This window comes from Nicotiana tabacum, chromosome 14 (genome assembly GCF_000715075.1).
Source record: "Nicotiana tabacum cultivar K326 chromosome 14, ASM71507v2, whole genome shotgun sequence".
Taxonomy (NCBI): Eukaryota; Viridiplantae; Streptophyta; class Magnoliopsida; order Solanales; family Solanaceae; genus Nicotiana; species Nicotiana tabacum.
The window spans coordinates 69275323-69298962 of record NC_134093.1 but is presented as its reverse complement, the minus strand read 5'-3'; the positions used below and the strand labels follow the sequence as shown (position 1 = coordinate 69298962).

At 40.1% G+C, this 23640-nt stretch overlaps 1 long non-coding RNA gene across 1 annotated transcript; it reads left to right on the top strand.

The window, feature by feature from the left end:
* The first annotated feature begins 15421 nt into the window (after positions 1-15421).
* Positions 15422-22677, top strand: LOC107823970 (uncharacterized). Its single transcript, XR_001656742.2, has 2 exons — positions 15422-16419; positions 22267-22677. It is a non-coding gene; the product is annotated as an uncharacterized LOC107823970 (long non-coding RNA).
* The last annotated feature ends 963 nt before the right edge of the window (positions 22678-23640 follow it).

Genomic DNA, 23640 nt, shown 5'->3' with positions numbered 1-23640 from the left:
TGTATTTTTAATTATATCTAAAAGTAAGATCCTCCACTATAAAGAGGATGGCTACATTTCTGTAAAGGACAGCTTTTTTGCTTACATTGTAACTCATGCACCATATACCCCTGTATTGAAGAGTTATTCTTTTAAGTTTCATAAATTGATTCATCTTGCTTAGTCCTAAAAATCATCTTCTTTCCAATCTCGTTTATTTTGCATTCTTTGCAGTCCGTATTTGATATTTCTATTTATCCTTACGATTTGTATTAAGCTATACCATATATCCTTAGAACTACGTACGAATTCAACTATATCCGTTTTTTGGGTAAACAGTTTGGCGCCCACCGTGGGGCTTAGGATAACAGTGGTTATTTGATACGAATCTGCAAAAACACACCGTTTTGCACTTGTTTCCGAAAGTATCTTGGATTTCGGGTTAACAACGACTAACTATCAATTAAATGGCCTTACCTATCGGCAACGAAGCTGGTCTTCAAAATGAGAACAACAACTTGACAAACAATACCGAAAGACCGCTTGTCAACGCCGTTGGAGCTCGAATCGAAGTGTCGATAGACATTAATTCACATGTGGCCATTGAGGCGAACCTACATTCTAAACCTAAAAATAGCATTTATGGTGGCACCCAATCTGCAGCTCGAGATACTCATAACGTCGAGAAAAACGGCGTCAGCTTGCGTATGATTTTTGAAATGTTGCAAGCTCAACAGGCAATAATAGCTCAGTTGCAGAGTCAAACCCAGATACCGAGTAGGCCGGAGCCCAGTCAACCCCGAGAAATTGCCCATACAACGGAACCAGCTATAGTGAAATAAAATGAGCAGGAGTCGGGGACTAATCCCGAAATTGCTAAGATGTACGAAGAACTGATCAAACGAATAGAATCGCGAGAAAGGAGGATCGAAGCAAACGACAAAAAGCTGGAGACATACAACTCCAGGGTTGATCAGATCCCGGGGGACCACCAATATTGAAGGGCTTAGATTCCAAAAAATTCATATAAAAACCTTTCCCCCCAAGCACGACTCCTAAACCGATCCCAAAGAAGTTTCGCGTGCCCGAAATTCCTAAATATAACGGAACTACCGACCCCAACGAACATGTCACCTCGTACATATGTGCCATCAAAGGGAACGATCTAGAGGATGATGAGATCAAATTCGTATTATTAAAGAAATTCAGTGAAAACCTGTCAAAGGGAGCAATGATATGGTATCATAATTTGCCATCTAATTCTACCGATTCTTTTGTTATACTTGCGGATTCTTTCGTAAAAGCACACGCGGGACCATAAAAGTCGAGACCAGGAAGTCAGACCTGTTTAAGGTAAGACAAAAGGATAACGAGATGCTAAGGGAGTTCGTGTCTCGTTTCCAAATGGAATGAATGGATCTACCTTCAGTCACAGACGAACGAAGTTCGACGCCTTCACGGCGGTTGAAGCATAACCTGATCGAGTATCCGGCTATCACTTGGACCGACGTGCACAATCGGTACCAATCAAAAATTAGAGTCGAAGATGATCAGTTGGGGTCTGAACCCGCTGCTCGAAGGGATATCAATCGAGAACAAGGTCCGATAAGGGATCGACACCGACCGTATAATGAAAACCATAGAATCAATGAATCGAGATGTAACCCCGGACAAAGCAACAAAAGAAGTGATCGAGGTCAAGGGTCTCGGGGGATGATGAACATAGATGTGTTCGATAGGCCTACCCGATCTAAGGAAGCGCCTCGGTTATCGGAGTATAACTTCAGCATTGATGCATCCGCCATCGTGTCGGCTATCAGACGCATCAAAGACACTAAATGGCCTCGATCCATACAGACTGATCCTGTCTAGAGGAATCCCAATCAAATGTGCGAATATCATGGCACTCATGGCCACAGAACGGAAGATTGCAGGCAACTAAGAGAGGAGGTAGCCCGGTTATTCAATAAAGGGCACCTTCGAGAATGTTTAAGCGACAGGGCGAAGAACCATTTCAAAAACAGGGATTTCGGCAAACAAAACGAACAAGAAGAACCACAGCACGTCATCCACATGATCATCGGCGGCGTCGATACCCCTCAAGGGTCGGTGCTTAAACACACTAAGACATCGATTGTGAGAGAAAAGCGATCTCGAACTCAGGATTACGCACCCATAGGAACTTTGTCCTTCATTGATGAAGATGCAGAAGGAGTCATACAACCTCATAACGATGCACTGGTAATATTCGTACTTATGAATAAAACTAAAGTTAAGCGTGTGTTAATTGATCCAGGTAGCTCGGCCAACATCATTAGATCGAAGGTTGTAGAATAGCTCGGTCTACAAGACCAGGTCATACCCGCAATCCTGGTTCTAAATGGATTCAATATGGCATGTGAAATCACCAAAGGCAAGATAATTCATCCGATAAACGTGGACAGGACCATCCAGGAAACGAAGTTCCACGTAATCGAAGGCGACATGAGGTACAACGCCCTTTTTGGAAGGTCATGGATCCACAACATAAGAGTTGTACCTTCGACCCTACACCAGGTTCTTATATTCCCAACATCAAGGGGAGTCAAAACAGTGTACGGAGAATAACCGGCCGCAAGAGAAATGTTTGCTGTCGAGGAAGCGAATTCGATATCCTCGCCTTCGCCAATAAAGGGATCGGGCTTAAAAGGGGAACAAGATGCCAAATAGCAATCACAGACATCAGCTTTAACCCAACCAGATAATCAGAAGATCGACGAAGATGATGATCAAAGGATCCCTCGATCCTTCGTGCTTCCCGATGATTCCGACGCTACCCAATCAACGATTGAAGAGTTGGATCAAGTCATACTAATCGATCATTTGCCCGAATGAAAGGTATACCTGGGAATGGGATTAACCCCCGAACTCAGGAAAAGGCTTATTCAATTTCTTAACGATAACATGGATTGTTTTGCTTGGTCCCATTTAGATATAACAAGGATCCCACCTGATATAACGACGTATCGGCTAAGCCTGGACCCTAGGTTCCAACTGATAAAGCAAAAGAGAAGGCCCTAATCCGAGGTAAAGCACGCATTCATAAAGGACGAGGTAACTAAACTTCTCAGAATAAGGTCTATTCGGGAGGTGAAATATCCTGAATGGTTAGCCAATGTAGTTGTAGTCCTTAAAAAGGGAACAAACTTAGAATGTGTGTAGATTACAAGGATTTAAACAGGGCATGCCCCAAAGATTCTTTTCCACTGCCTAACATCGATCGCATGATCGATGCCACAGCCGGCCACGAGATCCTTACTTTTCTCGATGGCTATTCCGGGTATAATCAAATCCAAATGAAATCGGAAGACCAGGAAAAGACTTCATTTGTCACCAAGTATGGAACATATTGTTATAATGTGATGCCCTTCAGGCTAAAAAAATGCAGGAGCTACTTACCAACGCCGAGTAAATAAAATGTTCGAGGAACAAATAGCTAAATCAATGGAAGTTTATATTGATGACATGCTAGTTAAGTCCCTGCGCAGAGGACCATTTGGCTCATTTGCAGGAAATATTCGAGATTTTAAGGAAATACAACATGAAGCTCAACCCCGAGAAATGTGCTTTCGGGGTCGGTTCGGGAAAGTTCCTCGGCTTCATGGTATCAAATAGGGGGATCGAGATTAACCCCGATAAAATCAAGGCCATCGAAGATATCGCCGTTGTGGACAGCATAAAAGCCGTGCAGAGGCTAACGGAACGGATTGCTGCCTTAGGCCAATTCATTTCAAGGTCGTCAAATCGAAGTCACAAATTTTTCTCTCTACTCAAAAAGAAGAACGATTTCGCTTGGACCCCGGAATGCCAACAAGCATTAGAGGAATTAAAACGATATCTATCGAGCCCACCACTGCTTCATACACCAAAAACAGACAAAAAACTTTGCTTGTACTTAGCGATATCGAAAATCGCGGTATGTGGTGTCCTAGATCGAGAAGAGCAAGGTATGCAATTTCCCTTTTATTATGTAAGTCGAACCTTAGGAGAAGCAGAAACTAGATATCCACAATTAGAAAAATTGGCACTTGCTCTGATAAGCGCGTCTAGAAAGTTAAGACCGTACTTTCAATGTTATCCCATATGCGTATTGACCACTTACCCACTTCATAATATTTTGCACAAGCCCGAACTATCAGGCCGATTGGCCAAATGGGCCATCGAACTCAGTGGGTACAATATCGAATATTAACCTCGTACGGCCATCAAGTCTCAAATTTTAGCGGACTTCGTGGCTGATTTCATGCCGATCCTCATACCCGAAGTTGAAAAAGAACTCTTATTAAAATCGGGTACGTCATCGGAGGTATGGACCCTTTTTACGAATGGGGCTTCGAACGTGAAGGGGTCCGGGCTAGGCATCGTTTTAAAGCCACCCACGAGTAACACTATTAGGCAATCTATCAGAACTACTAGGTTGACTAACAACGAGGCCGAGTATGACGCCATGATTGCAGGTCTCGAGCTAGCTAAAAGCTTGGGAGCAGAAGTCATTGAAGCCAAGTGTGACTCTTTGCTGGTGGTAAATCAAATAAACAAAACCTTCGAAGTTCGAAAAGATAGAATGCAAAGGTATTTGGACAAACTGCAGGCCACTTTGCACCATTTCAAAGAATGGACTTTACAGTATGTTCCACGAGAACAAAACAGTAAGGCTGATGCACTTGCAAATTTGGGATCATCGGTCGAGGAAGGCGAGATAAGCTCGGGGACTGTCATTCCACTCTCGAGATCCGTGATCGAAGAAGGTCATGCCGAGATAAATTCTACAAGCTTAACTTGGGATTGGAGGAATAAGTATATTGAGTATTTAAAGAATGGAAAGCTCCCATCGGACCCTAAATATTAGAGGGCCCTACGAACCAAAGCTGCTCGATTCACATTAACTGCAGATGGAATGTTATACCGAAGGACATTTGATAGACCATTGGCAGTATGCTTAGGTCCAGGAGACACGACTATGTCCTACGTGAGGTGCACGAGGGCACTTGTGGAAATCACTCCGCTGCGATTCATTAGTCCGAAAAATAATCAGGGCAGGGTATTATTGGATCGATATGGACAAAGATGCAAAGGAGTTTGTTCGAAAATGTGACAAATGTCAAAGGTTTGCACTAATGATCCATCAGCCCGGAGAGCAACTTCACTCAGTTTTATCCCCATGGCCATTCATGAAATGGGGAATAGATATCGTCGGCCCTCTGCCATCGGCCCCAGGTAAAGCTAAGTTCATTTTATTTATAACTGACTATTTCTCTAAATGGGTTGAAGCACAGGCGTTCGTGAAAATAAGAGAGAAAGAGGTTATAGACTTTATCGGGGATCATATCGTATGTCGATTCGGGATACCCGCTGAAATAGTGTGTGACAATGGGAAACAGTTTGTCAGTAGCAAAGTGACGAAATTCCTCGAAGACCACAAAATAAAAAGGATATTATCAACACTGTATCACCCCAGTGGGAACGGACATGCCGAATCAACGAACAAAGCTATCATTCAAAACCTAAAGAAGAGGCTGAACGACGCTAAGGAAAAATGGAGAGAAATCCTACCCGAAGTTCTTTGGGCATATCGAACAACATCAAAATCTAGTACGGGGGCAACCCCTTTCTCCTTAGTATATGGCTCTAAAGCTTTGATTCCAGTCGAAGTCGGGGAACCTAGTGCCAGGTTTCGATATACAACAGAAGAGTCAAATAACGAGGCTATGAACACTAGCCTCGAATTATCGGATGAAAAAAGAGAAGCTACTCTCGTCCAATTGGCCGCCCAAAAGCAGCGAATCGAAAGATACTATAATCGAAGAACCAAGCTTCGCCATTTTAAACTCGGGGACTTAGTGTTAAGGAAAGTCACCCTCAGTACCTGAAATCCAAACGAAGAAAAACTAGGACCGAACTGGGAAGGACCGTATCAGGTTCTCGAAAATGTCGGAAAAGGATCATACAAGCTCGGTATTATAAACGGCAAATAACTATCAAGCAATTGGAATGTGTCGCACCTAAAGCGATACTACTGCTAAGGTACGACCCTCCCATATTTGTTTATATTTTGAAACTAACCCCTGCAGGAGTCCGATCAGGAGCTAGGATGAATCCTTCAATACGAAGCCCTATGTCTGAAAGCACGCATTGCACTCTTTTTCCCTTAGACCGGTTTTATCCCAAATGGGTTTTTTTCGCAAGGTTTTTAATGAGGCAACCATTGATTGTGCTAACTTAGAAACAATTCGATAGTATCCTAGACCTCTTTACAATCGACCTCGAATACTGGGGGGGCATTAGCCCCTCAAATATATCAAGTTTGATGCAAGAAAGTTACTTCATAATAACAAGGTTCCGATAGGAAAATTTGTAAAAGCCAAATGGTCAAAACGAACCATGCTCAGGTAGTTGGCCCGAGCCCTGACACAAAACATGGACACATGTATAATGACTTGCAAAGAAAAATTTCTTCTTTACCGATATCTTATATCCAAGAAAGATTCCCCTATTTCGAGATTAATTATGCAAACAGGCTTAAGGTAAATCAACGAGTTCGAGCAACACTCACTCAACTACAAAGCCCAAGGGCTACACCAACTAGAGTTCGAGCAACCGTTCTCACTCAGGGACTATCTACTAAGCCTACGGGCCACATTACTTCGAGTTCGAAATTACTCACTCGACTATTAAGCCTACGGTCTACATTACTTCGAGTTCGAAATCACTCACTCGACTATCAAGCCTACGGGCTACATTACTTCGAGTTCGAAATTTCTCACTCGACTATCAAGCCTACGGGCTACATTACTTCGAGTTTGAAATCTCTCACTCGACTATTAATCCTACGGGCTACATTACTTCGAGTTCGAAATCACTCACTCGACTATTAAGCCTACGGGCTACATTACTTAGAGTTCAAAATCACTTACTCGACTATTACGCCTACGGGCAACATTACTTTGAGTTCGAAATCACACACTCGACTATTAAGCCTACGGGCTACATTACTTCGAGTTCGAAATCACTCACTCGACTATTAAGCCTACGAGCTACATTACTTCGAGTTCGAAATCTAAGCCTACGGTCTACATTACTTCGAGTTCGAAATCACTCACTCGACTATCAAGCCTACGGGCTACATTACTTCGAGTTCGAAATTTCTCACTCGACTATCAAGCCTACGGGCTACATTACTTCGAGTTTGAAATCTCTCACTCGACTATTAATCCTACGGGCTACATTACTTCGAGTTCGAAATCACTCACTCGACTATTAAGCCTACGGGCTACATTACTTAGAGTTCAAAATCACTTACTCGACTATTACGCCTACGGGCAACATTACTTTGAGTTCGAAATCACTCACTCGACTATTAAGCCTACGGGCTACATTACTTCGAGTTCGAAATCACTCACTTGACTATTAAGCCTACGGGCTACATTACTTCGAGTTCGAAATTACTCACTCGACTATTTAGCCTATGGGCTACATTACTTCGAGTTCGAAATCTCTCACTCAACTATTAAGCCTACGGGCTACATTACTTCGAGTTTGAAATCTCTCACTCGACTATTAAGCCTACGGGCTACATTAATTCGAGTTCGAAATCACTTACTCGACTATTAAGCCTACGGGATACATTACTTCGAGTTCGAAATCACTCACTCGACTATTAAGCTTATGGGCTACATTACTTCGAGTTCGAAATCACTCAATCGACTATTAAGCCTACGGGCTACATTACTTCAAGTTCAAATTCACTCACTCGACTATTAAGCCTACGGGCTACATTACTTCGAGTTCGAAATTACTCACTCGACTATTAAGCCTACGGGCTACATTACTTCGAGTTTGAAATCTCTCACTCGACTATTAAGCCTACGGGTAACATTACTTCGAGTTCGAAATCACTCACTCGACTATTAAGCCTATGGGCTACATTACTTCGAGTTCAGAATCTCTCACTCGATTATTAAGCCTACGGGCTACATTACTTCGAGTTCGAAATCACTCACTCGACTATTAAGCCTAAGGGCTACATTACTTCGAGGTCGGAATCACTCACTCGACTATTAAGCCTACAGGCTACATTACTTCGAGTTCGGAATCATTAAGCCTACGGGCTACATCACTTCGAGTTCGAAAACGCTTACTCGGATATAAAGACTACAAAGTCCGAATTCGATCAAATTTCGTAAAGCCTTATGAAAACATTCATGAGACATAAATAAACAGAACTCTTCACAAAATAGAAAATAAAACAGAGGCAAGACGGGAAAAGAAAAGATATTTGTATATATCTACAAGATTGTTTACATGATTGTTTGCAAGAACCGAAATGGAAAATAAGGGTTAAGTTTCTTGGTTATCCCCGGGGGCGGTCTCTTCTCCATCGGGCTGCTCCCCCACTCTGAGACCCGCTCTTGCTCCCATCATCATCATCGTCATCATCATCATCGGAGACTAAGGCCCCAACATCGACTTCAAGCTCTTTTGCCTTTATTATCTCTTCAGTAAGATCGAAGCCTCGAGCATGGATCTCCTCGAGGGTTTCCCTCTGAGATTGGAATTTGGCAAATTCGGCAATCCATTGTGCTCGAGATCGAGCGGTCTCGGCTACTTCTATCGCATGCGACTAAACGGCCTCAACATCGGCCCGATAAACAGCCATAAATGCGTCTGCATCATCCTTTGTCTTTTCAGCCTTGGCAAGTTTAGAAGCCAACCGAGCCTCGAGCTCCTCTGTTTTCCTTGCTTGAACCAAGCTTTTCTCCTTCAGACTTTGAAGTTGATTTTCGGCCAATGATAATTGGGCTCAAGTAGCCTCTTTCTTTGTAGCAAAGCGGTCCATATTTTCTTTCCATTTCAAGGACTCCACCTTTATCACATCGACCTCCTCACGAAGCTTCCCGATCATATCAAGCTTCTGCTGCAGCTGTGAGACCGAAAGATTAGCCATCGTTCCAGTATCGAGTCCATAGGCTTTTAGTAGTGTCATTACCTGCTCGGACAGATCGGTCTAATCTTGGTGTGCTTTGGCCAACTCAGCTCGGAGGTCCTTGATTTCTTTTCACCTTTTCCCTAAGAGGAGTTTAAGGGCCTTCCTCTCCTCCGTGGCCCGTTTTGTATCGGCCTCATATTGATGCAGCTCAGCTCAGGATCGAGAACATGCTTCTCGACGAGCTACCACGGCCTAAGAAGAAAGAAGAAACAAAGTAAGAAAAGAAAAACAGACACAAGAGATAATACCAACAAAATAATTTAAGGCTTACCTGATTCAAAGCCTGGTGCACTCCGTGAAAAAGATAAGATGCATCACTAGTGCCGGCAGCGTCTTCGACACCGATAAACATGTCACAAAAAGGATCCTCTCCCTCATGAGGCCTGTCTAGTTCGAGGGCCCCCAAAGCTTGGGCTTCCCGAATTTCCCCTTCAGAAAAAGCAGGAAAGATGGGCGAGTCTTCGATTGTTACTGCCCCAAGTAAGTCACTTGGGGCATTCTCTTCGGTTCGAAGAGATTCGGGGAGAGCCCCTTCAGACATATCCCCCATCCGTTGGCTTCGATGGGAAGCATCCTCGAACTCCAACGACTCGGGGACTCTGCCCGAATCTTTCTCTGATATATCCTCAGTTCGAGGCAGAGCCTTATAAACCACAATCGATCCAGTTGTCTGTGGAACATGAGTGGTCTTCTTCGATCGGGCCACCTGTACGGACCCGTCATCTTCCTCTTCCTCGTCTTCATCTCTTAGACGGTGAACCGATTCTAAGGTCAAAGGGATGGTATTCTTCCTCGACTTACGAGTCGACCTTGCCTTTGGTTTTGGATTTTTGGGAGTAGAGGCCCTTTTTCTCTTATTTCTCTCCGTCGGTTTAGAAACCGGGCCCGAGGTTTCTTCCTCACCGGGCTGGGGCCTCAAAACCGTATCTCTGCCCAGGCCTACACACAAGAAAATCAGTTGAATATGTGGAAAATATTTCGTTCGAACTCTCAAAACATGAGAAATAGGCTTACCATGATTTTTGGCCTCCCATCGGCCCTTTGCCAAATCACGCCACGAATGTTCGGCATATGTAGAGATCGAAGCCAGGGCCCGTACCCAGCTCTTAAGATCGAGAACGGCACCGGGCATCCAAGGAACCGCTGCATCACAAAAGAGATATCAGCAAGAAAGAAACAAAGACACAAGGTGATAGGGAATAAGCAGCAGAATTACACTTACGCTTCATATTCCATTCTTCGGGGAATGGCATCTTTTCGGCTGGGATCAGGTCCGAAGTCTTCACTCGAACGAACATGCCCATCCAACCTCGATCCTTGTCCTTATTTATGCTCGATAACAGTACCTTAGTAGCCTGGCGTTGAAGTTTTATTAGTCCACCTCGAAAGAAGCGGGGACTATACAATCTAATAAGACGATCGAGGGTGACAGACATCCCCTCGATCTTGCTTGCAAAGAAACGGATCAGGATAACGATCCGCCAAAAAGAAGGATGAATCTGACCTAGAGTTATTCGGTATCGACGACAAAAATCGGTGATAACAGGGTCGAAAGGTCCTAAAGTAAAAGGGTAAGTATACACACTAAGGAACCCTTCCACGTGGGTAGTAATATCTTCATCGGAAGCCGGAATTACCACTTTCTTGTTATCCCAGTTGCAATCTGTCTTTAACTGTGCAAGTTGCTTTTTGGTTATCGAGTACAAATATATCGATACCGGCTCACACCGACCGGGAACCAACGAGCCCTTATCGACCTTAAAATCAGAGGTGAGAAGACACATTCCAGGAACAAACTCCTCAGGCCGTGGCTCCATCGGTGTTTTATCGGCGGCGGGCTGTGAAGAAGAAGCCTCTTCTTTTTGAGGGACGATTTTTTATGTTTTCACTATTTTTTGAATTTAGAAGAAAGAAATAAAGAAGATGTGGTGTTTCAAAGAACGATTTTGCAGTAAAAACCACAGAAAGAAAACTTCGCACTTAATTCACAAGGTATGAGAAAATGCTTAGGAAATTTTGATATTAGAAGATGTAAAAGTGATTAATGGTGAAAGAATGGGATATTTATAGGCTGAGCAATGGCGGTTCAATATCAACGGTGGCCGACCACCGTCTGACATGCATTAATTGCCTTGAAAAACTAAACCGACGGGACAGCTATCACGTGCGTCATGATCGAGCCCAATGTGAACGTCAGCTTATATATGATCGAGCCGTTGTGAAATCATGTCGTTTCTCGCTACATCCTTCTCGAGAAACGAGGAAACTATCTGTATACGGTAAAAAACGGTTAGTCCTTCGTACGAACTGGTTTAAATGGTAATACATTGGATCGGAGAAGCGTCTTCGTAATATCAAGTTGAGGTCCGAAGTCAGGTCACCAAGCTTCGAGCCTGAAGGACCGATCAATGTCGAGCTCGATGTTATTATCAAGTTCGAACCCAAGTCGAACTATGATGCAAAGTAAAGTTATCGAGCTTATGATTTAGAGACCGACCAACACTGACCCCGAATCAATACAGGGATCCGAGTCAGAATCGAGCTCAAGTCAAGATCTAGAGCTCGAGTCAAGATCGAAAACTCGAGTCAATATCGAGCTCACAGATAAGAGCCGTTGCAATCCCACTAGAGGAGAAAATCCTGGCAGGAATTATGGAAAAGCTGATTTATCATGGGTCTCCCACTATATATTTTTAATTATATCTAAAAGTAGGATTCTCCACTATAAAGAGGATGGCTATATTTCTGTAAAGGACAACTTTTTCCTTACATTGTAACTCATGTACCATATACCCCTATATTGAAGAGTTATTCTTTTAAGCTTCATAAATTGATTCATCTTGCTTAGTCCTAAAAATCATCTTCTTTCCAACCTCGTTTATTTTGCATTGTTTGCAGTCCGTATTTGATATTTCTATTTATCCTTACGATTTGTATTAAGCTATATCACATATCCTTAGAACTACGTACAAATTCAACTCTATCCGTTTTTCGGGTAAAGAGATGATACAAAAAGAAAAGGGAAACATGTAAAATTTTATCTTCTTCTTTTTTAGCCCTTTTAGTAAATATTTCATTATTTTTATTCTTTTTATCGGTTAGAGTTTTCAATCTACTTTGAAACAGATATAAAAGCAAGTTAATAATTCATCAAGCAATCACCAAATGAACCTTATGATAAGTTTCATTCGACATGCCATCGGAATGATTCTTCCCTTCCATAATAGGGAACACCCAGAATATCCTCTTTCAACTTCAGCAAATAAAAAAAGTTCCAGAAAGTCCAACAGTTGTTGATAACATTGATTCATTTCCAGAAAGTCAGCCTAGAACATAAATAGCATAGTATTGTCTACGCAGCAGACACTAGTACAGTTGTCAGAACATCTGTATAGCTCAAATCTAGAATTACTTCTGACACATTACTTAATAATAGCATTCTCTCCTTGCGTGGGTTTGAATTGTACCAATATTCTCCCACACCTACATGCTGAAATGCCTTAGATAGAGAAACGTAAAAGCTAATTAAAACAACAAGAAAACCAGTGTTGTCAAAGGCTCATTTAAGGCGTGCTCAAGCCCTGAAGCTCAGAAAAACTTAAGGAGGCGGCTTCGTCTCGCTTTAGTTGCGCTTCAATGTAAGGCAAGGTACTAAGGTGTGCGCCTCATTGCCCATGAGTTCTCTCTTGAATCAAGCAGCACTAAACAACAACTATAATCAGAAATAAGTGTATTAGCTGCTAAGGTAAACATTATGAATGAATTTGTTACTTTGTTCTTGAATTACATACAAATTTTTATTTATTTCCTTCATTGCGCCTTTTTAAACTAAAGCCCACACTTTAAGTGCGCTTTACGCTTAAAGTTCAGATAGACCTAGAGCGCCTTTGACAACACTGAAGGAAACTACCCAAAACTTATTCAGCAGACATAAGAGTATATTTATGCAAAGGGTATTGCTCTCGGAGAAAGATATTTAAAAAAAAAAAAAGATGAGCCAGTAATACAAGAAGCAAAGTGCAATTTTCCTAAAATTAGTGTAAAAATGGGCAAGAATCCGTAAAAAATAAATATATAAATAAAAGAAGCTCATATATAATCAACAAAGGATAAAACAATGCAGCCTACACTTACCCAGCTCATAGAGCAGTTTAGTCAAAACATATAGAAGTTATATGAAAGATGATACCTCTCTGAAAATATTTTCCACCAGTCTCAGTTTTCCGTCAGTGCTCCCATGGTTGGTATCAACAGAAAGCTTGAGGTCATCAAGAGAAGTTTCAATCTGGTGACTTCTAGTTTCTATTTGTGATAGTCGAGCACTCACGCTCTCTATTGCAAATAGAAGACTATCAGCGTACTTCTTCACTGTATGATCAATTTCAAATAACAAAGATGAATCAACAGTGCTCAGATTTTTATCCACAATGAGTTTGGCCGGTGCAAGTGAGTCAAGAGAACCATGATTCTGCATTGAATTACGTTAATTACAATACAAGATACATATCATTGACAGAACTTATGTATAGTTCCATAAACTGGCCCAATAAAGCAAGTAGATATCCAACCAGATTCAGCAGAACACACATAAAATAGAAGTGAAATGAGAAAGAGATTAAAAAAGAACGATACTGCCTCATAAGGTTCACAAGCAATTAGAGCACATACGATACGAGGAGTATCTTGGGCATGTACATGTCCTTTTCTTGCTGATGCTTTTTAATTTAAGAATCTTTATCATAGCAATAGATAATTGGATAACTACAAGTTGACCATTCTTGCTCATAAAACACACCAAGCAAAAGATTGTTTCTGTATGATATACTACTAGCTCATTTGGTGCATCATCTGGATGTGCCAGAATCCCGGAACCCAACTTGCTTGGAAGTTGGAACTGAAGCAATTATTGTTGTTGTGACAGTAGCCCAAACACAACAAAAAGGTTAGTGACCACATAATGGTAAAGTGGTTCACAACAAGCTAAATTAATACGGTTCAATAATCAAAACCATTCAGACAGAGCTATAACAGCAAACTTCAATACCAATTCTCAGAGGCAAAGTCAAAATTTCCGCCTACAACACTAATGAACTATAAAGGACGCAACAAATAGAGAAATATCTAAGCTCCACACCAACACAACTAGAAATCAAAACTAGTCATCAACCAAAGCCCATACAAGAGAATCAAACAGAGCAAGTGGTCATTGCATTGTCAAAGACGGATTCAGGATTTTAAGCTAGTGGGTGCAAAATACTAGTGTGCCTACACTGCTACTGAAAATATAGTACATTATAAGTTAGAGTTTAAATTCTATGCATGGACGATGTAAACAATACTTGCAAAATCAGGTCTTTTATTAGGTAATTACATGTAAATCTTCTAATAAGCATTAATTGTTAACCTCGTAAAAATGACAACTAACTAGTTATCCGAATTTTTTACACTATCAGGTCACCAAAAGATATCTATAGAAAGGCTCCTTAAAATGTTGATTTGTAATCTTATAAAATAATGCAAGACAGGTTAGTTGCTATCACAGGTAAAGAGGTAAAGACGGCCAGATGATGTAAAAATTCCTTATGCTAACGATGTATATACTTCCACTCTAATTGGTAATTTGGTAAAATGATAACTAAACTACTTTCACATGTTAAAATTCACTGATTTTATACTATCAGGGCATAACTTAAATCCGTATAAGTAAATAATTGTAATATTCATTAAAATACAGAGAAGGAGCGATTACTCTTATGCTCAGGTGCGTACACAAGAATTTTTGTAAGCGGTGTCGAAATTTATAGAAGGAAGGTAATATTAACTTTAATTATCATACTTCTAGACAAGAAATAGCTTTAGTCTATTGGTTTTGTTGAGTCTTAAGTTAGAAAAAGTCCTGAATTAAATTCTACTTCATCACAATTTTTAACTAAATAAATTTTGTCAAATATTTGCAAAAATAATATGCTAGTTGAAGTTCGATCTCTAACCTCTTAGAGCAAAATCAAGCACATAACCAATGTACCAAGAGATAATTTATGTCAAGTTGTGTCATTTTTTTCCTACTTACCTACTTATTCGTTTGCTCACAGTATTAATATATATATTTAATAAAACAATTTGACGAAGTGGTGTCACGTGACACCGCTTCGATATATGTGCATGATAGAAAAAGAAGAACAAATTGAAGAAATTTTCTCTACTTTGTATTGATACTGTAGATGTCTATATATACAGAATTATCCTATTGTAAAATAACAAATAAAGAATATTCCTATACACTTGTACTACTCCTATTGTCTACTGTGTAACAGAAAAACTAAATTTATTCTTTGCCATGTGCCCTCACGTGAGAAGCATGTGAGCTTAGCTTCCTAGAAATTTCATTATATACAACTGTTTGATATAGATCCAGACGGATGAGGATGAGGGATTATGAGCCTCCATGATCTTTCCACGTGTAAGGCTGAGACAAAAACAATACAACACACTTAGGGACTTTTAGCATAGAGAAGTCCAAAGAAACCTTAGTGTTTGTCTGAGAGCTTCTTTCTTCTTTCTCGTCTCTTCTCTTTTCTGTGTGAAAATGGTCATCAAAGACTCGCAAAACTCGCTTATCTTCATCATCCCCCCTCAAGCTGGAGGGGAGAGATAAAACCCCCAGCTTGCTCATGATGTTGGTGTGAGAAACCCCAGTCAACGATTTGGTAAAAAGATCTGCGATTTGGGATTTGGAGGGGACAAACGACAGAGAGATCAAACCAGCAAAAAATTGTTGTCGAACGAAATGGCAATCCAGCTCTACATGTTTAGTTCGTTCATGGAAGACTGGATTGCGGGCGATATGAATCTCCGCCTGGCTGTCATAGTGCAGAGGAACCGACAAAGTTGGAGGAACAGATAAATCAACAAGGTGTCGAACAAGCCAAGTGATTTCAGCAGTCACCCGTCTCATGGATCAATACTCAGATTCAGCGGATGACAAGGAAACGGAGAGCTGCTTCTATGATTTCCATGAGATAGGGGCACCATCAAGCGTAATAAAGAAGCCACTGATGGATCGACGAGAGTCCTTACAAGCAGCCTAGTCAGCATCGTAAAAGGCGATTAAATCAAAAGAGGGAGCAGAGGAAAGAAAGATTCCTTGGCCTGGGTCGGAGCGTAGATATCGAAGTACCCTGAGACCAGCAGAGAAGTGTGAAAGAGAGGGCCTTTGCATAAATTGACTGAGGCAAAGGACATCAAAGCAAATATCTGGCCTGGTATTGGTGAGGTAATTAAGTTTACCCACCAATCGTCGATAGAGAGTGGGATCTGCCATGGGTGGTTCTAATTCAGCGTACAATTTGGAATATGGGTCAAGAGGAGATGTGACAGCAGGCCCTGCACAATCAAATTTAGTCAGTAGTTCCAAGGTAAATTTGCGTTGACTGACTATGTATGTACCCTTGTTGTTCTCTGAGTATTTCCATGCCTAAGAAATAGTGAATGTATCCCATGTTATTGACTTTAGACTCAGAATCTAGAAATTAAGTGATATGTTGGTTTTCTGTGACATCATTGCCTGTGATTAGAATATTATCAACATATACTGCTATGATGGATACCTGCTTGTTTGTGTATTTGTAGAACAAGGAATAGTCATTCAGAGAAGTAGAATAGCCTTTGTAGCTTAGAGCACCTGGTAGTCGAGCATACCATTGCCTTGAGGCATGTTTTAGGCCATAAAGTGATTTCCTCAATAAGCACACCTGATTAGGATTAGAGGGAGTGAGACCAGCTGGAAATTTCATATACACCTCTTCTTGTAGATCTCCATGCAGAAATGCATTGTTAACATCTAGTTGTGAAATCTCCCATCCTTTCTTAACTGCAATAGTTAATAAACATCTGATAGTGGTCATCTTGACCACTGGACTAAAAGTCTCAGAATAGTCAATACCTTCCCTTTGTATGTCTCCCCTGACAACCAACCTGGCCTTCAACCTTTCAAGTGACCCATCTGACTTGTGTTTGACCTTGTAAATCCATTTACAAGGTAAAGCCTTCTTGCCTAGAGGTAAATGAACTACATCACAGGTGTGATTGAGTTGCAGAGCTTGAATTTCAGCCTCCATAGCTTTTCTCCATCCAAGATCTTGAGAAGCTTGTGTATAACTAGTAGGTTTGAAAAACTGTGGAGATAGACTTAAAAATAGCCTGATTGTCAAGAGAAAGAGCTCCAAAGGAAAACACTTTAGGATGAGAAACATGATGGAAACAGGAGGAGGTGAGATCAGAGAAAAAGATGTTGTTACAAACATAGTCATTGAGGTAGGTAGGATTCTGAGAAATCCTCTCAGAAAATCTGAGAGGAGGTGGGGGTATTGGGATGGTAGGTTGTGGTCTAGAGATAACAGTAGGAGATGAAGCAGAAGCAGGGGTAATTGTGAGCCTGGGAAGAGATATAAGAGTTCTGGGGCTATGAGGAGGAATAAACGTGTTGTTCTCAGTAGTATTGTGAGAAGGAGTGAGAGGTGAATGTGAGTGATGAGTGGTGGTTGAGTTGGGAGATAGGAAATCTGGAAAGATAGAATCAGTAGTGGTAGATGAGTGAGGAAAGAAAGTTGAGGTTGAAGGTGAAGGAGTAGAAACAAAAGGGAAGTGTGATTCATGGAACTTGACATCTCTTGAGGTAAAAACCTTCTTAGAATGTAATTCCAGCAATTTGTATCCTTTTTGATGTTGTGCATATCCTAAGAAAACACAAGCTTGTGCCCTGGGATCAAAGTTGCTTCTATTGTGTGCTAGAGTAGAAGCATAACATAGATATCCAAATGACTTGAGTTGATCATACTGTGGACTTTTCTTAAACAAAATCTCATAAGGAGTTTTCCCTTTTAGAACTCTGGAAGAAAACCTGTTAAGTAGATAGGTAGCAGTCAAAACACATTCTCCCCAGTATTGAATAGGAACTTGTGACTGAAAATACAATCCTCTTGCCACCTCCAAAAGGTGCCTATGTTTTCTTTCAACTACCCCATTCTGCTGCGGAGTTGCTACACATGAAGTCTCGTGTAAAATACCTTGGGACTGAAGAAAATCAGACTGGAAAGACCCCTTTCCTAACTCCATTGCATTATCAGATCTGATTCTTTTAACTTTCCTTGCAAATTGTCTCTCCACCATAAGTAAAAATGATTGTAGTACTGTAAAAGCATTGCTTTTGGAACTTAAAAGGAAGGTCCAAGTGCCTCTGCTAAAATCATCAACCACAGTTAAAAAATATTTATATCCATTGTAAGTGGCACCTCTGAATGGTCCCCAGACATCATTATGAATAAGATAAAAAATTCCATGAGTTCTGATTTGACTTAAAGGAAAGGGTAGTCTAGTTTGTCTAGCTTTTGGACAAATATCACACACATAATTGAAATTGGAAGAAAATTGAATGAAATGAAGATTTATCATTACTGAAAATGGTAAATGCCCCAATCTAGCATGCCATTGGAGTGCATTAGAGATTTTAGTACTGGAACTAGAAACAGAAGAAGAAACTTTACTAGGAACTAGAATGGAATCACTTCCTTGTGGAATTGAAAATACATTAGCATTTAAACTAGACTTAGATTCTATCCTAGATGTACTAGGCTCCAACATGTACAATCCTGCTTTTAGTTCGCCAAAAGCTTTTCCCCTCATTAAAGGGACCTGTATGATGCATCCAGTAGAAGTCAAATTGAGTGAGCAATGAGACTGGACACACAACTTATGAACTGAGAGTAAGTTATATTTAAAAGAAGGAACATAAAGGACCTTTTCAAGAATCATATCAGATTGAATTGGAACACTACCTATGTGTGTGACATATAATTGAAAAGAATTAGGTGGGCTAGTATGTACAGGAACAGGAAGTGGAACTAAAGTTAAGAAACAACTTGAATCAAAATACATATGCTCATAAGCCCCTGAATCAATGATCCAGGTTTTTGTGTTAAATGCAGCTAAACAAGTTCCAGAATCTTTGTTAGCACGGAGTCCGATCACGCCTGATCGGCTAGGCCATCTCCCCACGAACAATGTGGTTTAATATGTGATGCGAAAGAAAGTTGTTACCAAGAGTAGTACCACTATATGCGCAATATGGCATCTGATCTCCACCCGATCAGCTAGGCCGCCTTCCCACATATGCCATGTGGGTTGACTTTTCCAATCCGCAAAGGTTCCAGTTTTATCCCAATTAAGGGGAATAATATCACAATTTTCAAAGGTTTCAATTTCATCCCAAATAAGGGGAATAATCCTAATCTACCCCTACATCGGGACGTGTAGTTTCAGGTGTGGGCCTTATGACCAACCCTTCCTCGGTTTTGCTAATGATGCTCCCAAAAATATTTTTGATTTGATTTGCAAACAGAAATATCATAAATACTATTCACCTCAACATCTTTCACATTGTATAAATTCTCATTAGTATTTTCAGTCATTCACGACGACAATATTTCCTTGGCTCATTAGGCCATTCACAAGATTCTTCATTCCTGGCACGATGTCCGTATTTCATATTCCACACTTTTACCTCTTTCAATTTCAAAGACCACCATCAAATATCAACATATAGAATATTTCAGAAATCATATACTTCAAATCCATTTGAAATGGGAACTTCAAACACAAATGGTTTCTTCCCAAAGAATGAGGCTTACCAACAAACAATATAAACACACATGAAAAATCATAAACAATCAATACACCATTTATTCTTGCAATACTCTTCCTCAAAAATGACAATGTACAATTTCAACACATGAGTATATAGAACTCGAATCACACTGGATATATTTATAAAGTAAAGCATTAGTTAAAGCAGCCACTGATGGGCATGAATTGAGTATAAAAGCTCTTAGGCAAATTCTATTTTTTCAAATCACTTTTAAAACAGTGGAGTCGAGGCTCATTTCATATTATTTATCGCATCCTTTAAAATCATATGCACTACTAGCCACAACATAACTTAAATTCTTGGCACGTTGGCCACACTCTATTTCTTCAATTCGCTTATTTCATTTTCAAGCATCTTTAAAGATTATCAACAACAAGACACTTCCAATCAAGTCTTTAGGTACACATATGAGCAATTATGAGCCTTAAGCATATCGAGTTTTTCTCACCCAATTGGTATACTAGTTCTTATTTAAAACACGACTCAAAGACACAACATTTTAATACACAAACCATACTTGATCTTATGGAAACATTATGGATATCTATTCTAAGAGAGAAAGTTTAGCCACCATACCTCGCTTTGATCTTTCCTTAAATTACTATAACGTTCCGAAAATTCTAGCAATCCCAATCTATTTTGAGACATTACAAAATTGAACCATAATTAGGAAGATATTCATGGTCTCAGCTCATTTGAGCATTTTATCGAACACTAGGTGTACAAATTTAACTACAAGGTTCTTCTACAAGATTTCCTTCACTCCACAACCCATTCTTTACTTATTTGAGCTCAAGAATCTTCCCACAAACCTTATTAGTACAAGCATGTACAAATAATACTCTTATACCCAAGAATCACACTCCAATTCAACTTTCTTTTACCCAAATTCGAAATTGAAAACTAGGGTATGGAACCTTACCTCTTAGATGAAGATCTTGTGGGTTTTCCTTGTTAATCTTCCATGATCTGAGCAAGACTTGATGAATAATTAGCCTAGAGTTTCCTCTCTCTCTAAAACACTCTCCCTTCTCTCTAAAACATCAGATTTTTGTTCAAAAATAGCCCAAAGCGTGTATTTGACGAAGTAGGGTCGGGTTTTAAAAACCCAAAAATGGAGCTCCGGAACAAGTTCTGCGGTTGCATATGCGACCGCATAATGGTTATGCGGACCGCATATCGGTCGCATAATGGGTGTCCAAAATGACCAAAAAATATGTCTGAGTCTGCGATCACTATACGGTCCGCATAATTGTTATGCGGTTGCATAATGCACCGCAGAACAGTTATGCGGTCGCATAGTCGACCGCATAATCGCTCCCAGATTAACCATCTCCTGCCTCACTTCTGCGTCCATTATGCGGCCCGCAGAGTGATTATGCGGTCGCATAATGGGCAGCATAAACGCGCTTTTCCGCCAACAATTTTTCTTTACTTTCTGGTGCATTGTTCAACCCATTCTTAAACACGCATACCTACTCCGGCACCACGAAACCTTGAATTTATTTGCGAAATTTTACGGGGCTGTACACTTAAATACTTCAAAATTTTTCGGAGTGTTACAAAGCACTTCCTCATTGAAATCAAATCCTTCTGTCCACGGTCTAAGTATGATTGGTCTGCTATTCATAGTATACAGACCATTCCGTAGCACTTCATCCCTCTCTTCACTACTATTCATCAAAATTATGAAATACCCATCATTATGGAAGAGTACCTTAGGTTTTCTAGCCTTACTCCATTGGCTTGCTATGAATCGTTCAATTGCCCCAATAGTTGGAGTATTTCCAACCACGTACAAGAATATTGCTCGATTCCACTTCTGGTTCTCCTCTGCGATGTACTCTTCCAATAATTGCACTACAACTTCCCCGTCCTGTATCACCGGCGGAATGCAGGATAAGTTCATTCCCTTTGCTGCAAATTTGTTCTCATGTAACAAACCTGCCCAGGATCTTTCCCCATTTCCAGTCGGTACTGCTTTCTTATCATGCATGTTCTTCTCACTGTCGATCTCAGCATTTCTCTGCTCCTTTGGCAAGTTTGCATTTATTGTTCCATAGCTCTGTGCTTTGCTCGTACTCACACCACAAATTGAGGTTGTCGATACAGCTAATCCTTTCACTCCCGAGTTTACCTTAGGCGTCAAGAGAGTGATTGGGCTCACCAGTGTTGCCAATTTAGTTCGAGTGCTACTCAAATCTGGCCAATTTAGGTCATTGTCACTTTCCAGATCCAGATCTTCCTCTTGCATTTTCTTTTTAGCTTTTGCAGTTTGTTTTCCTTGTTCTCGCGTGATGATGTCTGTTAATTTCCTTTCTACCACTGGTGTTTTGCTGGTGTTTTTCTTCGATCTCCCTCTTCCTCCCATTTCCGGCGGAGGCGCAGGTTAGCTAGCACCTAACGTGCGTCGAGAGAAAAAGCAACTTTTTTTCTTGTGGATTTTATAGTAAAAAAAATCTTTATTGTAACATGATAATTATTGTGTATAATTAGTTAGATTTTCTCCAAGAATCTTATTTTCATAATCCAGTTATATCATTCTATTTAAACATGACAGATTAACATCACCATCAAATCAATTTCTCAAATAGAAAACAAGAAGAAGTTTGAAATATAAATTACACAAGAAATGGAAAAAGCAGCAAACATGAAGCGGGGCTTGAGGATCGCAATCATATTGATGATGGTTTTTGCTGCAGAAGGGGAAACTGATGTACAAAGATGCATTCATAAATGCCAGGCAAAGTGTGGCAATGATCAAGAATGTTTCAACGACTGTATAAATCACTGTGTTGTACATGTGAATGGGCAATATCAAATTTACTATTGTAAGATTGGTTGTGCTTTGGGTAAGTGTTCTAAATTTGATGTAAATGACAAGCAAAGAGAGACTTGTTTGGAGGAGTGTTCCAACAAGGATTGTTATTTCAAAAATTAGTGATCTATATATTGTTGGAAATATGCGCTATAAGAACATAGTTTATCCTCATTTATATTTTTTTAGCATTTATTTTTATTATATCAATCAAATGAGTAAACTGATTAACTGCTTTTTGACTGAGACTTCAAGAACACTGTCACAGAAGAGTGATATTGACTCAAATATTTGATAGATGCTGAATTGATATATCTATTGTTGCTTAACAGAGATAGTAGTTCTATGTTGGTAAAAATACAGTTGCATTTGAAAAAATAAAATTAAAAAATATAAAAAGTCTTCAAGTTGAGGTTAGGATTGTATCACCCTGGAAATTTTGTGGAAGTGTATAAAAATATTTACACAATAATTTAGAAGTGTATAAGTACATATAAGTATGTGGGAATACTTAAAAGTATCAATATTGGAGGTTGAAAAAGTTGGAGGAGTTCAGGGCTTAAGCAGCGTTTCTTTATGCTGCAACAGAGATTTTTTGTGAAGGAAAAAGGAATGGATCGAGAGAATACTTGCCCAAGGTTATCACTATAGCGCTAAGTTTTGTCATTGCAGCCATGAGCTGAGACAAGAAGCTTCAGTTTTTAGGCCTGGTTGTGAGGCTTGCTATGTCATCATGCCACATAGGTGTCATTTGCCATATATTGATGTCATGTGGAATCTTACATAGGAGGAAAGCTAGTACTTGTGAAAAGATTCTAGAGAAATATGGATATTTTCCTTGGAATGCCCAAGATCCTTATAGATTTGCTAGAAAAATCCTTGGAATCTTCTAACTTTGTAAGAATTCTAGAGAAAGTCATTATCTTATAAATATAAAGGACTTTTGCAACAATTAATATTTACACAATAGCCCCTTGGAGACTAGTATATAAAAGGGGTCATTAATTTGTAACTCACCAAGCAAAACAATCAAGTTCTATACGATACAAAAGCTTCTTTAGCAAAATTCTTTTGTCTTTCTTATCTAGCATTCCCTTAGCAATTTGAGTGTAGTAT